The sequence below is a fragment of the Canis lupus genome, chromosome 14 (assembly GCF_048164855.1).
Source record: "Canis lupus baileyi chromosome 14, mCanLup2.hap1, whole genome shotgun sequence".
Lineage (NCBI taxonomy): Eukaryota > Metazoa > Chordata > Mammalia > Carnivora > Canidae > Canis > Canis lupus.
In genome coordinates, this window is record NC_132851.1 from 54296322 (window position 1) to 54312667 (window position 16346).

The window sequence follows — 16346 nt, forward strand, 5'->3', positions numbered from 1 at the left end:
TTCTCTGTTTTTAATCTTATTTTATTTTTTCTTCCCTTCCCCTATGTTCATCTGTTTTGTTTCTTAAATTCCACATGTAAAATCATATAGTATATGTCTTTGTCTGACATTCTAATCCCATTCATCTCATTGGAAATGGCAACATTTAATTCTTTTTGATGGCCCAGTAATATTCTATTATATATATTTTTTTTTCTTTATCCATTTCTCCATCAGTGGACACCTGGGCTCTTTCCATATTTTGGCAATTGTGGACATTGCTGCTATAAACATTTGGGTGCATGTGCCCCCTTCAAATCACTATTTTTGTATCCGTTGGATAAATACCAACTAATGCAATTGCTGAGTTGTAGGGTAGCTCTATTTTTATCTTTTTGAGGAACCACCACACTGTTTTCCATATTGGCTGTACCAGTTTGCATTCCCACCAACTGTGTAAGAATATCCACACATTTAATGTAATCTTTATCAAAATAACACCAGCATTTTTCACAAAGCAGGAACAAACAATTCTAAAATTTGTATGGAACCAGAAAAGACCCCAAATAGCTAAAGGAATGTTGAAAAAGATAACTAAAGCTGGAGACATCACAATTCTAGACTTCAAGCTGTATTACTGTAATCATCGAGACAGTATGGTACTGGTGCAAAAACGGACATGCTGATCAATGGAACAGAATAAATAAATAAAAAAAAAAAACAGAAATGGACCCTCAACTTTATGGCCAACTAATCTTTGACAAAGCAGGAAAGAATATCCAATGCGAAAAACACAGTCTCCTCAACAAATAATGTTGGGAAAATTGGACAGCAACATGCAGAAGAATGAAACTGGACCACTTTCTCACACCATACACAAAAATAAATTCAAAGTAGATGAAAGACCTAAATGTGAGGCAGAAATCTCAAAATATGAGAAGAGAACACAGAAACCTCTTTGACCTCAGCAACAGCAGCTTCTTGCTAGACAGGTCTCCAGAGGCAAGTGAAACAAAAGCAAAAATGAACTGTTAGGACTTTATCAGGAGGAAACAATCAACAAAACTAAAAGGCAACCTACAGAATGGGAGAAGATGTTGGCAAATGTCTTATCAGATAAAGGACTAATATCCAAAATCTCTAAGGAACTTATCAAACTCAACACCCAAAACAAAACAAAACAAAACAAAACAAAAATCCAGTCAGGAAATGGATAGAGAGCAAGTTTTAAAAACCTGTGGGAAAGTTAAATGACAGTATTTAGGATACGTTGTTATCTGTGAGCCTTGGAGCTCAGGAACAAGTGGGAGCTTGAGACAGATTTAAGGGAGTCATTAGCATAGAGAGAGTATTTGAGGTAAGAGCAGTTGAGCTCCCTTAGAGAGGTATTAACCTAAGAAGATCCAAGAAAACACTTAGAGAATACAGCCATAATTCTGATTTAAAGCGTATGTATGCAACCCATGGAAAGAAAAACAAGTATAAATTTTGATTGACTAGGAAGCAAAGATGACATTATACCTATAGTTGAAAAAAATAGTCAATTAAAGATCTTTAGTCCTGTGTCATCATTGCTAAAAAGGGGGTAACAAAGTGCCATACAGAGCCCACCTATATACCTTGTGTGTGTGTGTGTGTGTGTGTGTGTGTGTGTGTGTGTGTGTGATCTGGAAGGCCACTGCTTCAATTCTTGAATAACTCCTATTCTCCTCATTCATCAAAAACTAATTTATATGTATCAGACAATGTATAAGGCACTTAGGCTACTGTGGAGAGCAAGATAGATAAGGTTCTGCCTTCATGGACTTCACAGGAGAAAGCCGTTTCTTAGAAAAAGTCACTATTGTTGTGTCAAGTGATAAAAGGGGAAGTAAGTACATGGGTTTCTTCAACCTCTGTGAAGACAGCAGACATAGCACTCCTGCCCTTGAGTTACCTTTCTGCCTTGTATTATTTTTTTCTGCCTTATACTATTATAGCAATTATAACATTGTATTATATGCATCTTTATTTGTATATGTTTTCTTGTATTTTGCATGCATATCCTGATCGATGATTTCAGAGCATTAATCATAGTGTGTTCCTCCTCTGCTCAAAATAACTGCACTGATAGTAAAAGCCAAAGTTTTAAAAATAACCTACATCTTCTGTCCCTTGTTATCACTCTGACCCTGTCTCCTATTTTTCTTTCCTTCGTTCACATTAATCCATTCACACTGATACTAAGAGTTTGGCTTGGTTCACCTTAACCTTTGTTCTAGAAGTTCCTTCTGCTTAGAACTCACTTTTCCCACACTTCCTTGGCTAATACCCTCACTTCCTTTAAATCTTTATATAAGTCTTATCTTCTCAATATGGCCTTCCTGACTAGTATTTAATACCATATACTTTTCTTTCTTCCCACTTTTAGTCTTCTTTGACCCACTTTTTCTTTTCTTTTTTTTTAAGAGTTTATTTATTGATTCATGAGAGACACACAGAGAAAGGCAGGGACATAGGCAGAGGGAAAAGCAGGCTTCACGCAGGGAACTGGACGCAGGACTCAATCCCAGGACCCCAGGATCACGACCCGGGGCAGACACTCAACCACTGAGGCATGCAGGGGCCTCTGTAATTTTTCTAAAGCATTTTTTATAATGTAATGTATTAAACGCTTATTATTGCTGTTTCTTGGTTGTCTACCCTTCCCTCCCCTCTCTAAAATATAAGTCCTACAAAGACACGAGTATTTGCCTCTCTTGTCACCATTGTATCCTCACTACCTAGAACAGTGGATGGCACATAATAATTAGATGCTCAGTAAATATGTATTAAATGACAGAAAGGGGATCTCCTTACTACACTGCGAGCTACTTGAAAGCAGACACAACATTTCTTTGTCTTTGTATCCAAAGAATCTGTCACAGTTTCTGGTATCTGTTTGGCTCTCAAAACAATTTATGCAGAATAAATCAATAAGCAAATACAATAATAAATGAATGAATTATTATAGCTTTTACCCAGAGGAGTTTTACTATGTATATATAGATATTTGGAATATATAAAAATTTTATTTTTCATAAAATGTCAGGAGCCAGGATGAAAAATATTAGGGTTCTAAATTTGTATATTATCAAAAGCAGACGAGAAAGAAAATTTCTTTAAAGATATAATGAATGCCATTTCCACATTTAAGACATTTTTAGTATTTAAAAGCACTTCAAATGAATCCAGAAGAGGGTGAAAAGTAAATAAAAGTCTATTGTAGTCAACATGCTGTGCATTGGGCCCCCCAGAACTTTTCATCTTATAATCGGAAGTTTGTACCCTTTGACCAACATTTCCCCATTTTCACCTCCCAGCCCCTGTCCCTGGCAACTGCTATTCTACTCTCTGTTTTTATGAGTTCAGCTTTTTTTAGATTTCACATAATAAGTAAGATCAAACAATACTGTCTTTCTCTGTTGACTTATTTTACTTAGCATCGTCAAGGTCCATCCATGTTCTCACAAATGGCAGGATTTTCTTCTCATGGCTGAATAACATTCCATATATAACATATATTCATATGGAAACTCAGATTGTTTTTCCATATCTTGGCTATTGTGAATAATGCTGCAATAAGCAAGGGAATGCAGATATCACTTCAAGATCCTTACTTCATTTCTTTTAGATATATACCCAGAAGTGGAATTGCTAGATCATATGGTAATTCCATTTTTAATTTTTTGAAAAAAATTATTTTGTGAGGAGCCTCCATACTGTTTTTCATAGTGGCTACCAACCAACAGTGCACAAGACATCTCTTTTCTCCAATTCTTGCCAATACTTCTTATCTCTTGTTTTCTTAATGATAACCATTCTAACAAGTGTGAATATCTTACTCTAGTTTTGAGTTAATTTCCATGATGATTTGTGATGTTGAATATCTTTTCATGCACCTATTGGCTATTTATCTATCTTCTTTGGAAAAATGTTCTATTCAGATCCTCTGCCCATTTTTAAATTAGTTTTTGTTGCCATTTGTTTGTTTGCCACTGAGTTGCATGAAGCTCTTTAGATATTTTGGATATGAACCCCTCATCAGATAAATGGTTTGCAAATATTTTTTGCATTCCATAGTTTACCTTCTCCTTTTGTTGTTTCCTTTGCTATGCAAAAGCTTTGAGGTTTAATATAGTCCCGCTTATTTTTTGTTTTTATCTACTGTGCTTTTGGTGTCATATCAAAAAGTTTGCTTTCAAGACCAATGTTGAGTTTTTTTTTTTTTTCTTATAGTTTCTTCTAAGAAGTTTATGGTTTCAGGGTCTATGATGAATAAAATTTTTTTAAGATTTTATTTTATTCATGAGAGACACAGAGAGAGAGGCAAAGACACAGGCAGAGGGAGGAGCAGGCTCCATGCAGGGAGCCCAATGTGGGACTTGATCCTGGGACTACGGATCACACCCTGGGCGGAAGGCAAGCACTAAACCGCTAAGCTACCCAGGCGTCCCTATGATAACTATAGTTAAAAATACTGTATTGTACTCTTGAAACTTGCTAAGAGAATACATCTTAAGTGTTCTCACCACATACATAAAAACTATGTGAGATGATAGAAGTGTTAACTAACACTATTGTGGTAATCATTTTGTAATAGATACATGGTGCACACCTTAAACTTATACAACATTATGCACCAATTATATTTCAATAAAGCTGGAGGAAAAACAGGTTTAAAAAGCTTATTGTATAAGATAATAGAGCCATTCTATAAGAATAAAGAATTGGATTAAAGTATCTGGATAAGAATGGTAACTGAATATAATATACTAACAAAAGATGTAAATGAATCAGCAGAATTGAAAAAAATGCTTAGAGTATCATAATACTGGCAATTTTAAAATATCTACTTTTTTCAGTACAGAGACAGCATAACCTGGAAAAGTCTAAAGTATTTGGAAAGAGAAAAAAAATTCTATTTAAATGGATATAATTTTTTTAATTGTCGGAGAAATAAGCAAGGCGGGCACTTAATCACCTGTTCAAGGGTCATAAAATAATGTCCCAGAGTTTCTATATAGAAGAAAGTTTTTGAACAGAAGTTAGTAAGAGCAAGATTTCTGACAAACAATAGTATTCCATTTATGTAATTAAGTAAAGGAAGGTAAATATAAATTAACTGGGGCAAAAAATAAACCATAAAATGAATTGAAGACTTTTTCAAGACAAAGGTAAAAAGATATCAGGAAGAGGTAAGGCTAAACTTGTATAGAAAATCCAATAAATGATAGACTTTCCATATACAGACCTTTCCATTCATACAGAGAATAAAGAGTGGTGGTCAATTTCTGGGGCAAAGGGTGGAGTTAATGAGAAAATTTGAGAAACTATCAATAATGGAGAAGTTATTCATGGAAGAATCAGTATAAATGAAGAACAAGGTCAACGACTTCGTCTATTATCAGGATACCATTTTGGAGCAGCCAAAGCTTATGTGGTAGGCAGTGTTTTTAAGAGAACAAGTATTTCTAGATTCTATAAGACTCAAAAGCTGCATAAGTTAAACTTCATTACTTTTAATTCTACTGGTAAAAAAAAAAGAAAAATATGAAAAAATTAAAAAGGAAAGAGCAAATATAGATAATAATTTTGGTATCATTTCTTCCCCTCTCTCTCATCCCTCCCCTCTTTCTTTTCTTCTTCTTTTTTTTAGAAAGACAAAATATTATAAGAAACATTTTGCAATATTTATGACAATACTATGTCTAGGCATTTTCTATGTGCTTGGAATAATAGCAATCAACAAGATAGACAGAGTCATCTATGTGTATCATCTACTTGTACATTATTGTAGAATTCTATGCCCATAGTGGCATAGCTATCGTGTCTATAATTACATACACACTAAGGAATGCTGGGTACTTTGAGTTTATCATACTTTTGTGAGCCACATGCTTAGTCTCTTTTGTTTTTCCTTCTTTCTTAGAAAAGTAGGAAATATTAACTACCTCAGCGGCTTTCCAACTTATCCAAATGGATGTTAAACTTCTGCGTAATATGAATTACCTTTTCCTAGGCCTCAATAATAGGATTCTTCCCTGATTACAAAATACATAAGGTAGTTTTCTGATACATCATGACCCTATTCTGGGTCTCTATTTCTTATCAGTCAGAAAGAGATAAGCTATTCTGCAATTACCAACATCCTGAATATTTCAGTGACTTAAAACTACGAAGTTTATTTCTAGCTCACACCGCATGTTTACCGGGTGGTGAGGAGGATCTGTTCATTTCAGTTGCTTAAAATACCAGGCTGACAGAGTCTGTATCTCAACACAGCTTTAATGTTCAGAGAATGAGGGAAAGGCATCTTAAAAAAAATACACACTGGCTTTTAACACTTACTCACTAGAAGCGACACCTGTTACTTACATTTGTATTTCATTGGTCAGTGCAAGTTATATTTCCAGCCCAGAGTTTAAAAGCATGGGAATGTATATTCTTGCTTAAGAGAGAGCGTTAAATATATCTTTGAAAATTGATACAGTTGACCATGTTTGATTCTTCTACTCAGCAGGCCCAGCACATGCTGACCTTATCTCTCTACTTACTTGCTCCAATATCACTTTTTCAATAACTGAACTGGCCCCTTGATTTTAATAATCCACTGATTTTCCTCTCCCTCGTTTACTAGACTAAGGTTGTGACTAGATTCTCATCAGTACATGTTTCCTTAATTTCAGCTACCTCCACAGCTTTGTCCTTTATTAGTCTCACTCCTCTAGATCTCACTTGCTTAGAAAGTTCTGACCCTCTTCTTTCTTAAGAATATGTCCTTATGATAGCAGAGCTCATGCTATATGTTTTACAACTTCCTATTTCATTTTCTCCTCCTTGTCATAAAAGACCATATGATTTTTCAGCTTTGGTGCTTGCAATTGTTTTGAGGCTGTGTGATGGAGTTCTGGCAATTGGCATTTGCTGGACATATATAGTACCTGGAGATTTGGGTCTAAAACCTTCTCTATACCGCTCCTACTTTTCTGTAGTGACATCATAAAACAAGTATTTAACAAGCCAATGCACAGAATGGAAGTCATCTTGTTTCTTGAATTACCAGAAAATTCCAGAAAGCTACTAAAGCCATGGTACCAAACACACCATGACAATAAATCTATGTAGCTTTCATTCACTGATATTTCAGTTTACTTGTTACTCTAATATAGACTTTACTAATTTTGGCTAATAAAAATGTGAAAATTAATCACGAAATAAAATGTGGTTATGATAATTTCCCTGAAATAGAAGGTAATCAACATTTTGTTTGGTTGAATTAAGATTATTCTAAATTTTACAAAATTAATTTTTTAAATATGAAATTAATGATATATTGAGATAAACAGTGTAAAAAATAACAGAGTCAAGCATCAGGTGTTTGTTTCAGGAGAACTAGTATTTGGGAGAAATTCAATCATTAACATTATTTTCTCTTATAGAAGTCAAAACGCATCTAACATTCTGAAGAATTTCAGCTAATATTGAGATACTTTACATGTATAGACTTAGCTCTGGTTTCAAATTATGAAAAAGCAAAAATGAAAATAAAAACACAATATTCCTGAGCAGATCACTGATACGTCAAAATTATTCTCTCAGCCAATTACCCTGTAGGTTCTATTAAAAAGCTATTATGTATAGTTAGTTGTATTTTTTTAAGATTTTATTTTATTTAGTTAGTTAGTTTTTAAAAGATTTTATTTTTTAAGTAATCTCTCCACCCAATGCAGGCTGTGAACTCACAATCCTGAAATCACGACTCACAAGCTTCACCAATTGAACCAGCCAGGTGTCCCATATATCATTAATTTTAATACTAAATTTGATTTCAAAGAATATGTGAAATCAAGAAGAATCTCTCAAATTACAGACAGTTGCTGAGCTCAACTCAATTTAGTTTGAGTTCAAAAAACATTTACGTCTCAGTCTGTACTGCATTGTTCTAAATGATCTCAATCCCACATAACCTCATTGATTTAAATCAGTAACATCACAGTTTAGGCATTGGAATTTACCTTAGAGTCATTGAAGCCAATCTATCACCAAACCACATCCCAGAGCATGAAGTCTGTCCTTTGCTTGAAATATTTCCAACATGTGAACCTCACCATTTTTTACAGAAACCTACTCTGTGATCAGCAAAGTGTGCTTATTTACATGGAGCTGAAATGTTCCTACTTAATATTTCTACCAGATTATCCAAATTCTGTCATAGGGGACAAAGAAAAATTGTTCTACTCTCTGTTTTATAAAACACATATAATAATATTTTCAAGATAACTTTCCTGTTATTTTTCCCAAATATTTTCTTCTACATAGTAAATAAGAATATTCAGGAATACATGGCTGGTTTGTTGCTATTATTCATTCTGTATATGGTGTTAATGTCATACCCATATTATTCAAGTTTTTCAATGTCACTTCTAAATGATAGAGTAATGATGCTTGTGATATATAACAATAATGGCTGACTTTCCTGAACATTTCTAGGTTTTAGTCATTGTGCTATAGATTATGTATATATTATCTCATTTTTAGTCCTCAGAATGCTGTTACAGACTAAATTGTGTCCCCTCCAAAATTCATTGGTTGAAATCTTAATTTGGGTATTAGCAATATGAAGCAAGAAGAGGCCAAGGGATTGTGTTTGGGGGCTTGTCATATTGCTATTATAATAACTTTACAGTTTTCCATGTAAATAAATGAGCATCTGTTAGCCTACCAGAACAAGTCTCAGTCATCCAAGCCTTCCTACCTGAAGCTATTAACCAGCCAGCTCCATCCAACATATCAATGAACCAAAGATACAGGAGCAGTTCAGGCAATATCAGACAAAATTGGTATAGATCAGAAAAATATCCATCTGAACTCAGTCTGCAGAATAGGAAATAAATATGTAGTTGCTGTTTTAAATCTCTCGTTTGGGAACGGCATATTATACAGCAAACACTAACTTATAAACCAGCTTATGACACAAACACTTCTTAATTCTTAATATGCATCATGCTCAAATGTGTTAATACCCTCCAATATAAAGTAGGCTCTGGGTTGATCTATGTTTGTATAAAACCTCATTAAAGTTCTCCAGTAAACAAAAGCCATCTATCCCATGCCTTTACCACTTCATAGCACAAAGAATTAACAGAAACATTGGAACTGAATTCAGCCTTTTAATGTAGTAGGATTCTCAACTGAGGTTCATCTTTTCAGTAATCTCTACTAAATAGAAATACTGTTTAAAAATTTGTTTTTACTAGGTAAAATTTCCTGGCATGTGTTTATTATTTGCATGTTTTCCCATAAGGTATTCCTATATCAAGTTTAATTCTAATATTTTAATTGTATTCATTATTTATGCAATTACTTAAAAAAATCGTTGAATAATAGTATCATTTCCATGGCTTCCAAAGCTTATTTGCCACCATTACTTGATCTCTAATGCAGAAAGAAATAAAGTTGTCTTTGAAATACTAAGAAAATGTAAGCTCAAGTAGTCTATTCTAAGCTGTATTCTAAATGAAGAGAAACAAAGTTTAAATAAAATAAGACTTTGTTCTTGGATGTCATTTTAAAAGGACTTCATGCAATTTTATAAAGAAACACTTTGAATCATAGGCTATTATGAAATTACACATGGCCTTGGCTGGAGACACCAAAGGGTCATGTGTGCATGAATTTAGCCAGCTCAATTAGAAACCATGTCAGTTTCTTTCAGATATCACAGCTGGATGCAAAGTTCTAATAAGGAAATCTATTATTTCAAGATGTGCACCAGCAATCATAATTTTATTATTTTGCATTCCATCTGTAGCATAGGCAACCATCAGAATGCTTGTTGAATAAATGTGGACTCTAATAGGAAATGGGGGCACATGGCGAGTAGTGTTCAGGAGGAAACATGGCAGGTCCCCATTTCTGGATTCATTTTTCTGTTCTGTATGTATTATTTCAAGCTGTGCCACCACCAAATCAATTCACATCTATTGACCTATAAATATAATTACATATTTGATTACTAAATTAACAAAGTAAATTAACTTTTAATGGGTGGCATTACTCATTATACCTTGGAAAAAAGAAAATCTTTACTAAAATGCATATCTCATTCTGCATTGACTTCTAGTTAAATGGGCATTTTGACCCAAATAATCCTTTGGTTGCCAAGGAATGTGGAAATTACTGCATGCTATGAATCACTGTCTAAAATAAAATGAAAAAAAATATATAATTAACTCCATATGGCTTTTTCTTTGACTCATTTGATATAGGACAAATTCTTACACTTTTCTTAATTGGACATCTCAAAATAAATTCCATATATAGAATGTATGAAAGTAATCTTGCAAATTCAATATAAGACTACATGGAAATGTGTAGTCAAGAACATTCTATAAATAATTAATACTCATTTCTTGATAATTTCTCTAGAAAGATCAAAATTAGAGCAGAATTAATAGTATTATTTCATGTTCTAGAACAACAAAGAAATAAGGGTTTATAATTTTTAGTATGCTTAGTGAAACATAGTGCAAAATTTGTACAGAGATTTAATATAGTATTTTAAAGGCATTCTAGTTAATTTATTAAAACAATCTTTAAAGTTAGATCACACTATTGTTTTTTCTGTTTTCAAAATTTTATTTATTTATTCATGAGAGACAGAGAGAGGGGCAGGGACACAGGTAGAGGGAGAAGCAGACTCCATGCAGGGAGCCCGATGTGGAACTCAATCCCGGGTCTCCAGGATCAGGCCCTGGGCTGAAGGCAGCACTAAACCGCTGAGCCACCCGGGCCGCCCACGCTATTGTTTTAAATATAACTAAGGTCTGAGGTTCCAGCAACTCTTGATTTGGGCTCAGGCTGTGATCTCAGGATTGTTAGATCAAACCCAGTGTCAGGCTTTGCACTGAGTTTGGAGCCTACTTGAGATTCTCTCCCTCTGCCCTTCCCCTGTTTAAAAAAAAAAAAAAAATATATATATATATATATATATATATATATATATATAAACTGAGGTCAGAAATAAGTAGTCTTTGATTTAATTCTTAGTTCTGCCATTGCACTAAATACATTTGTATTTGTACAATAATAATATTGATGATTTACTATCTATAATTTTAGAATAAATTATAGTAACTGATAAGTAATGTTTCTCATAGTATTAATCATTCAAATCATATTTAGACTTTCCATGCAGTTTTAATTAACATTTTAAACTTTTTCAAAAGTGATGGGTAGGGTTAATTTCCTTCTGTGTATATTATTTTGACATTATATAATAAAAATGCCTTTAATTTATTTCTGAACTGGGAAACTTTTAATATGTAACTTATTCTCATGACTTCAGAACTCCTTAATCACAATCTCCAAGTAAAAAATATATTTTATATTCTGAACCAGTCTAAAAACACACACAGATTCACACAATCACATGTAATAACATGGAAAAAAATTTTATGCCTAACGTTTCCTCTTATTCATTCTAATCCTTTTACTTTTTCTTTCAGTTTTATTGAGATATAATTGACATGCTACTATATAAGTTTAAGGCATACAGCATAGTGACTTGGCTGATTGTACATACTGTGAAATGATTACCATGTAAGTTTAGTTAGCAACTATCATTTTATATAGATACCCAAAAAAGGGCTTTTTTTCATTGTGTTGTGAACCTACCACCTTGTGATGTGCTAAGATTTGCTCTTAGCAACTTTCAGATATACAATAGGGTCAACTGTAGTCATCATGCTATATATAACACCTCCAGTACTTATTTATCTTATAATTGGAAGTTGGTGAACTTTTCCTATGTTTTCTTCCAGGAATTCAATGGTTTCCTGCCTGACATTTAAGTCTAATCTATTTTGACTTAATTTTTGTAAGTGATGTTAACATAGCGGTCTAGTTTCATTCTTTTTAATGTAATATCCAATTTTCCGAGTAACATTTATTGAAGAGACTCTCTCTTCTCCATCAAGTATTCTTGGCCTCCTTGCCAAATATTAGTGGACCACGTATGCATGGATTTATGAGGCATCTCACGTCTGTTCCATTGGTCTGTGTGTCTGTTTTTAGGCTAGTACCATACTGTTTTGATTACTGCAGTTGTATATTATAGCTTGAAACCAAGAAGTGTGAACTAAAGGCATTCTTCTTTCTCAGGTTTGCTTTGGTTATTTGGGGTATTTGTTGTTGGTTTCATATAAATTTCAGGATTGTTTTTTGTCTTTATCTATAAATAGCTTTGGGAAGTATGGACATTTTAACAATATTAATTACCCTGATCCAGAACTATGGGATACCCTTCCATTTATTTGTCTTCTTTGATTTCTTTCTTCAGTGTCTTGTAGTTTTCAGAGTAGAGATTTTTCATATCTTTGGTTAAATTTATCTCCTAAGTATTTGTAGTTTTGATGCTATTGTAAATGGAATTATTCTCTTTATTTCTTTTTCAGATAATTTGTTGTTAGTATATAGAAACATTACCGATTTTGTCTAATAATTTTGTATCCTGCAACTTTTCTGAATTACTAATTAGACATAATTTTTTTGATGGAGTCTTTAGAATTTTCTATATATAAAATCATGTTATCTACAAATAAAGTTTCTCAATTTTAATATTGTGGGATGAAAATATAATCATGAACCAGTATTCTTAAAAAGTATAGCATTGTAAGGAGTCTTCTTAAAAAGTACCCAAAGGGCAACTGGGTAGCTCAGTCGGTAAAGTGGCAGACTTTTGATTTCAGCTCAGTTCAGAATGTCAGGGCTGAGGAATGGAGCTCCGTCTCAGGCTCCCCACTTGGTGGAAAGTCTACTGGAGATTATATATTCTTTCTCACCCCTCCCCCACCTCTCTCAAATCAATCAATCTTAAAAAAAAAAAAAAAAAGTACCCTGGAAGGAGTGAAATTGAAAAAAATATAAAACAACAATCAGTTTTATTGAAAAACATATAAATTGGGACACCTGGGTGGCTCAGCAGTTGAGTGTCTGCATTTGGCTCAGGGCGTGATCCCGGGGTTCGGGATCAAGTCCCACATCAGGCTCCTTGCATGGAGCCTGCTTCTCCCTCTGCCTGTGTCTCTGCCTCTCTCTCTCTCTGTGTGTGTCTCTCATGAATAAATAGATAAAATCTTTTTTTAAAAAAAAAAGAAAAACATATAGATTGAAATTTAAACATAGAGGTTTCTCTTTTAGAGAAACTTCCTTATGGAAAAAGTAGTTTCTAAAATTTGTTTTAATTTTTAAAAATTTAGATTATTTGTTAAAAGGATTAACTGTAGGAAAAAAAACTTTAAAATCTTAGTGTGAGAGAGATTGAACTTGAAACTCTTTGCTGTTCAGTTGGTGAGCTGAACTGAAAAAGGGCTACAGGTTAGATACCTGCCTTCACACAGCAGTGAGTGTTGCTTCAGTTTTCGGAGCAAAGAACTGGAGCCAAAGAAATCAGAATAATTGGGAGCAATGTTAAAAGTCAGAGGGAGTTATTAGAAAACAGAAGCCAAAAATGCTACATGCATGAATTTTTACTGATAGAAAGCCAAACTAAGCTGTGTCAGAGAGCTGTAAGAACAGGGACACAACAAAGTTAAAGAGGCAGGTATCATTTTCACTCATTCACAACCACATTTGAGAGTAATTAGTTCTTTTATTTATTTATTAAGACTTTCCTTATTTTGAGAGAGAGAGAGCGCATGAGCTGGAGGCAGAAAAGCAGAGGCAGAGAGAGAGAGAATCTCAAGCAGACTCCACATTGAGCACAGAGCCCAATGCAGAGCTTGACCCCAGGACTCCAAGATCATGACCTGAGCAGAAATCAAGAGTTGGCTGCTTAACCAACTGAGCCACCCAGGCACCCTGTAATTAGTTCTTTTAAAATGTACATGCCCTGGGATCCCTGGGTGGCGCAGCGGTTTGGCGCCTGCCTTCGGCCTAGGGCGCGATCCTGGAGACCCGGGATTGAATCCCACATCGGGCTCCCAGTGCATGGAGCCTGCTTCTCTCTCTGCCTGTGTCTCTGCCTCTCTCTCTCTCTCTCTCTCTCTCTCTGTGACTATCATAAATAAATAAAAATAAAATAAAATAAAATAAAATGTACATGCCCTAACTGAATGTACTATGAAAATGTACAGAGAAAACCAAGAATACTATGCTGTCAGTGATGAGCCATATACTCCATTACCTAGTTAAAATGAAGTGAAAATTTACCTGTCATCATTTTCAACTGATATATTGATATGCCATACATTGAAATGATGACAAAATAGGAGTATATTTCATGCAAAATCATAAATAACATGCCACATAATGATTAGTAAGACATTAGATTTACTTAAACTGTCCCAGAGCAGTGTTTTCTTCAACACTTTAGAGAATTGTTCCTTTGTGAGTTAATAAAATTTTGTTTGATACAATGACACCCAATCTTTTGCCATTTCTTAAATGTGAACCTATGATCCTCCACGTCCTTATTTACACGTGAGCCTGACTCCTCTGCAGTAACTGGGGCAAAAGAAATCGGTTGCCTATTCAACTTCCTTGTCCTCTTTTCTTTTTTTGTAGATGCCAGTTTTGTTGAGACGGGAGAAAATATGCCCTCTTCCAGGCAGTCATTGAATTGGTCTAAGCTAACTGGCATATTCTCATCCATTTTTGAAATTCTAGGACTATCAAGTGAAAAATTTCTGAACAATAGGCATAACGGGCTTAGGAAAAAATTTAATTTCTGACAAATGGAGAGATGGAGGACAAGTGGTTTTTCCCCCACCCACTTCCTTCTTACTTGGGAAACACTTCTAACAGGTTGAAATGCTTAGAGTTGCACTGAGGACAAAGTGAAAATACAGAAGGACCTAGCCCCCAGCTGATGAGCTTGGGTTTCTGAAATAACCCTACAAAATGCTAGTCTCACATTTTACTGTTCAGTAAATCCATGTCTAAATTATTTAAGTCACATTTGGGGCAGTGTGTTACATGAAACTGAAAGCATGATAATCATATTAGTTCACTAAGCTTTAAAGCCAAGTGAATGTGAATGAAAAAACTTTCATCAACAAATTAACATTTCTGTAAGTCCTTTTTTTGAGAATTCTGAATATTTCATTTAGTGCACTATTATCAATAATTGGCTGCAAATACAATGGGTAATACAACATTTCAGTATATTGCCCCATTATGTCACATTTCCCAGCCCCTATAGAAATAAATTTTATCCTGCGATGCTTGTAAACTTCATAAGATCAAGTAGTGGATATTGTAGTGCACATTGGAATGACCCTTGTAGATTGAGACACTCATTCCCCAACTGCTGGGAGAGCTGCAAGCTGACAGCTTACAGGTAAAAGTTTTCTTAGACAAGGGAGCTGCCTCCTCTAAGCATTTGCTCTGTCCTGAGGGCATATGGTATCTGAAGATTGAATGTAGAACATCTTGGAAGAACCACCAGAATTTCAACACTCCCTATGGTGTTGGCTGAAGTCTCTTTTGTTTTTGTATCAAAGTACAAAGTCTTTCTCACTTCAATCTTGTCTCTCTCACTCTCTCAAAATGGTATACCCAAGAGCACACTGGAGCAATCCATCTATTTGTAGATTCTGATTCCCAAGAAATCTGACCTATATCAGTTGGTGCCAGGAGTCATCCTAGGAAGTAGATTCTAAACTGGAATTTGGAACCTGGGCTTCCAGTCAGGTAGCAATGAAGAGCAGCTCAGGTGGGAAGAGTGCCAATAGCCCTCAGTATATAGTAGTAAGTAAGTAGTGGTGAAATTGTTGAAACTTTTACTCATGATAAGTTGGGGTGGTATACCAATGTAAAGGAATGTCCTGGCAAATAGAATATCTCAGGTGTTAGTGAGGCTTTGGGGAAAAAAGTATTTACAAGTACTATGGAATTGTATTGTTATTTTAAAGGCTTATATATCCTTTTGAAGGAAAATAAAAGGATGATGGTAACAGGGTCCCTTTAGAGCTAAGTAAAGAAAATATTATCCCCTGTAGCTAGAGAGTAAAGGAAATTAAAGATCTTTTTTATTTTTAAGATTTCATTTATTTATTAACGAGAGACACACACACACACACAGAGAGAGAGAGGCAGAGACACGGGCAGAGGGAGAAGCAGGCACCGTGCAGGAGCCCAACGTGGGACTCGATCCCTGGTCTCCAGGATCACGCCCTGGGCCGAAGGCAGTGCTAAACCACTGAGCCACCCGGACAGCCCGAAAATTAAAGATCTTGCCCAAGATGTTATTATAAGGGTAGTGGAGCTAATAAATTAATATCAGAGTCCTTATCAGGAAGGAATAAGACCCTGAGACTTGGAATAGAACCATTAATATTGCCATA

At 34.7% G+C, this 16346-nt stretch overlaps 1 long non-coding RNA gene across 8 annotated transcripts in view; it reads left to right on the top strand.

The window, feature by feature from the left end:
* The window catches only part of LOC140604132 (uncharacterized), a 237973-nt gene that overhangs the window by 82886 nt on the left and 138741 nt on the right, over positions 1 to 16346 (top strand). The window lies entirely within an intron of this gene.